The 5,006-nt window shown below is 47.6% G+C and overlaps 1 pseudogene across 1 annotated transcript; it reads left to right on the top strand.

Moving 5' to 3' along the window:
• The first annotated feature begins 3,403 nt into the window (after nt 1–3,403).
• Nucleotides 3,404–4,846, top strand: LOC311374578 (XK-related protein 6 pseudogene; annotated as a pseudogene). Its single transcript has 2 exons — nt 3,404–3,600; nt 4,425–4,846. The product of its transcript is annotated as an XK-related protein 6 pseudogene (transcript).
• Nucleotides 4,847–5,006: the final 160 nt, after the last annotated feature.

Genomic DNA, 5,006 nt, shown 5'->3' with positions numbered 1-5,006 from the left:
ACACACAGCTAACACCAGCTCCAGAGAGAGAGAGACAGGTCCCCACGGTACACTGAGAGACACACAGCTCCAGAGAGAGAGAGACAGGTCCCCACGGTACACTGAGAGACACACAGCTCCAGAGAGAGAGACAGGTCCCCCACGGTACACTGAGAGACACACAGCTCCAGAGAGAGAGAGACAGGTCCCCACGGTACACTGAGAGACACACAGCTCCAGAGAGAGAGAGAGACAGGTCCCCACGGTACACTGAGAGACACACAGCTCCACAGAGAGAGAGAGAGACAGGTCCCCACAGTACAACTGAGAGACACACAGCTCCAGAGAGAGAGAGACAGGTCACTGAGCTGCTGCCCGTCTCTCCCCCCTGGCTTAGGTTTCAGAGAGCTTCAGCTGTCAATCACAGGTCAGCTACACTTATCTTATAGCTACACTTATCTTATAGCCTACACTTATCTTATAGCTACACTTATCTTATAGCTACACTTGTCTTATAGCCTACACTTATCTTATAGCTACACTTATCTTATAGCCTACACTTATCTTATAGGCTACACTTATCTTATAGATACACTTATCTTATAGCCTACACTTATCTTATAGCTACACTTATCTTATAGCTACACTTATCTTATAGCCTACACTTATCTTATAGATACACTTATCTTATAGGCTACACTTATCTTATAGCCTACACTTATCTTATAGCTACATTTATCTTATAGGCTATACACTTATCTTATAGATACACTTATCTTATAGGCTACACTTAATCTTATAGGCTACACTTATCTTATAGCCTACACTTATCTTATAGATACACTTATCTTATAGGCTACACTTATCTTATAGCCTACACTTATCTTATAGCTACACTTATCTTATAGGCTACACTTATCTTATAGCCTACACTTATCTTATAGATACACTTATCTTATAGCCTACACTTATCTTATAGCTACACTTATCTTATAGCCTACACTTATCTTATAGGCTACACTTATCTTATAGATACACTTATCTTATAGCCTACACTTATCTTATAGCTACACTTATCTTATAGCTACACTTATCTTATAGCCTACACTTATCTTATAGATACGCTTATCTTATAGGCTACACTTATCTTATAGCCTAACACTTATCTTATAGCTACATTTATCTTATAGGCTATACACTTATCTTATAGATACACTTATCTTATAGGCTACACTTATCTTATAGGCTACACTTATCTTATAGCCTACACTTATCTTATAGATACACTTATCTTATAGGCTACACTTATCTTATAGCCTACACTTATCTTATAGCTACACTTATCTTATAGGCTACACTTATCTTATAGATACACTTATCTTATAGCTACACTTATCTTATAGGTACACTTATCTTAATAGCTACACTTATCTTATAGCTACACTTATCTTATAGCTACATTTATCTTATAGCCTACATTTATCTTATAGGCTACACTTATCTTATAGGCTACACTTATCTTATAGGCTACACTTATCTTATAGCTACACTTATCTTATAGGTACACTTATCTTATAGCTACACTTATCTTATAGGCTACACTTATCTTATAGCTACACTTATCTTATAGCTACACTTATCTTATAGCTACACTTATCTTATAGGCTATACACTTATCTTATGGGCTACACTTATCTTATAGCTACACTTATCTTATAGGCTACACTTATCTTATAGCTACACTTATCTTATAGCTACACTTATCTTATAGCTACACTTATCTTATAGGCTATACACTTATCTTATGGGCTACACTTATCTTATAGCTACAACTTATCTTATAGCTACACTTATCTTATAGGCTATACACTTATCTTATAGCTACACTTATCTTATAGGCTATACACTTATCTTATAGGCTACACTTATCTTATAGCTACACTTATCTTATAGATACACTTATCTTATAGCCTACACTTATCTTATAGCTACACTTATCTTATAGCCTACACTTATCTTATAGGCTACACTTATCTTATAGCCTACACTTATCTTATAGCCTACACTTATCTTATAGCTACACTTATCTTATAGCCTACACTTATCTTATAGCTACACTTATCTTATAGGCTACACTTATCTTATAGGCTACACTTTTCTTATAGGCTATACACTTATCTTATAGGCTACACTTATCTTATAGCTACACTTATCTTATAGCCTACACTTATATTATAGCTACACTTATCTTATAGCCTACACTTATCTTATAGCTACACTTATCTTATAGCCTACACATATCTTATAGGCTATACACTTATCTTATAGGCTACACTTATCTTATAGCTACACTTATCTTATAGCTACACTTATCTTATAGGCTATACACTTATCTTATAGGCTACACTTATCTTATAGCTACACTTATCTTATAGGTACACTTATCTTATAGCCTTGTTCCTCACTGACTCTGTGACTATGCTTTCATTGCCCTTCATGTGTCCTCTAATGTTTAAATCCATAAATAAGAAGAGTGCTCTATCAGATATGATATGTTGACCTTTATTTATTGTTTCATCTAGATACAGTTGTGTGTGTGTACAGCTGTATCATCTCAGTGTGTTGTGGAGGGTATATTCTTTATACCCGTTGGTGAAACATAAGTCATTCAGTAGCAGATCTTCTCCTCGTGGTATCTGCCATCAATCTCGCTTCAGTTGCTATTTTGGGAGCCATTCAGATATCCCTCTGATGCTCTTTAAGTATAAAAGAGAATCGCCTTAGAAGACAGAAGAATAGAATAGAAGATGCTAGCGTGTTAGCCTTCTAGCGTGTTAGCCTGCTAGCGTGTTAGCCTGCTAGTGTGTTATCATGCTAGCGTGTTAGCCTGCTAGCGTGTTAGCCTGGTAGTGTGTTAGCCTGCTAGCGTGTTAGCGTGTTAGCCTGGTAGTGTGTTAGCCTGCTAGAGTGTCGGCCTGCTAGCGTGTCAGCCTTCTAGCGTGTCAGCCTTCTAGCGTGTCAGCCTTCTAGCGTGTTAGCCTTCTAGCGTGTTAGCCTTCTAGCGTGTTAGCCTTCTAGCGTGTTGGCCTGCTAGCGTGTTGGCCTGCTAGCGTGTTAGCCTGCTAGCGTGTTATCCTTCTAGCATGTTAGCCTTCTAGCGTGTTAGCCTTCTAGCGTGTTGGCCTGCTAGCGTGTTGGCCTGCTAGCGTGTTAGCCTGCTAGCGTGTTATCCTTCTAGCATGTTAGCCTTCTAGTGTGTTAGCCTGCTAGCGTGTTAGCCTTCTAGTGTGTTAGCCTGCTAGCGTGTTATCCTTCTAGCGTGTTAGCCTGCTAGCGTGTTAGCCTGCTAGCGTGTTAGCCTGCTAGCGTGTTAGCCTGGCCCCCCCCCCCCCAGCGGGTAGAGACAGCTCTGTTGTGCCCCCAGGTACATCCGGACGCTGTACCTGGGCGTCCAGTCGCGGCGGCAGCGGGAGCACCAGCGCCGCTGGTACTGGGCCATGATGTTTGAGTACGCCGACGTCAACATGCTGCGTCTGCTGGAGACCTTCCTGGAGTCGGCGCCGCAGCTGGTGCTGCAGCTCTGCATCATGATCCAGCAGAACCGCGCGGAGAGGCTGCAGTGTAGGTGGAGGGGGGGGGGTCGGGGGGTCCTGGGGGGTCTGGGTCCTGGGGGGTCTGGTCCTGGGGTCTGAGGGGTCTGGTCTGGGTCCTGGGGGGTCTGGGTCCTGGGGGGTCTGGTCTGGTCCTGGGGGGTCTGGTCCTGGGGGGTCTGGTCTGGTCTGGGTCCTGGGGTCTGAGGGGTCTGGGTCCTGGGGGGTCTGGTCTGGTCCTGGGGGGTCTGGTCCTGGGGGGTCTGGTCTGGTCTGGGTCCTGGGGGGTCTGGTCTGGTCCTGGGGGGTCTGGTCTGGTCCTGGGGGGTCTGGTCCTGGGGGGTCTGGTCCTGGGGGGTCTGGTCTGGTCTGGGTCCTGGGGGGTCTGGTCTGGTCCTGGGGGGTCTGGTCTGGTCTGGGTCCTGGGGGGTCTGGTCTGGGTCCTGGGGGGTCTGGTCTGGTCCTGGGGGGTCTGGTCCTGGGGGGTCTGGTCCTGGGGGGTCTGGTCCTGGGGGGTCTGGTCTGGGTCCTGGGGGGTCTGGTCCTGGGGGGTCTGGTCCTGGGGGGTCTGGTCCTGGGGGGTCTGGTCTGGGGTCTGGGTCCTGGGGGGTCTGGGTCCTGGGGGGTCTGGTCTGGGGGGTCTGGTCCTGGGGGGTCTGGTCTGGGGTCTGGTCCTGGGGGGTCTGGTCTGGGTCTGGGTCCTGGGGGGTCTGGGTCCTGGGGGGTCTGGTCCATCCTGCAGGCCGCGTTGTGTCTTTAACATAGAAGGCCAATTACAGAAGCACTCCGGACCACTGGACAGATCTTTACTCTGTCTCCCCTCCCCCCCCTGGTCTCTCCCCCCCCCCCCTCCAGGCGTGTCCTCCCTGGCCTCCCTCCTGTCCCTGGCCTGGGTGCTGGCCTCCTACCACAAGCTGCTGCGGGACTCGAGGGACGACCAGCGCAGCATGAGCTACCGCGGCGCGCTGCTGCACCTGCTGTGGCGGCTGCTGACCATCTCGTCGCGGGTCCTGTCGCTGGCGCTGTTCGCCTCGCTCTTCCACCTGTACTTCGGGATCTTCGTGGTGCTGCACTGGTGCGCCATGGCCTTCTGGGTGGTGCACGGAGGCACCGACTTCTGCATGTCCAAGTGGGAGGAGGTGCTGTTCAACATGGTGGTGGGCATCGTGTACATCTTCTGCTGGTTCAACGTGCAGGAGGGCCGCACGCGCTACCGCATGCTGGCCTACTACAGCGTGGTGCTGGCCGAGAACACGCTGCTCACCGGCCTCTGGTGAGACACCGCCCTCTGCTGCTGGGTCACGCTTTGACACTTTGACACTGAGGCTGTAGACGTGACGTGATGTATGTGACACGTTTCACTGTCTGCTGAGATAGACAGATCTAACCACACACTGTAGCACACACTGTAGCACACACTGTAGCACACACTGTAAC

This window comes from Micromesistius poutassou, assembly GCF_964030765.1.
Source record: "Micromesistius poutassou genome assembly, contig: SCAFFOLD_2033, whole genome shotgun sequence".
Classification (NCBI taxonomy): Eukaryota; Metazoa; Chordata; class Actinopteri; order Gadiformes; family Gadidae; genus Micromesistius; species Micromesistius poutassou.
The sequence above is the reverse complement of the archived record's forward strand: the minus strand, read 5'-3'. Positions and strand labels throughout refer to the sequence as shown.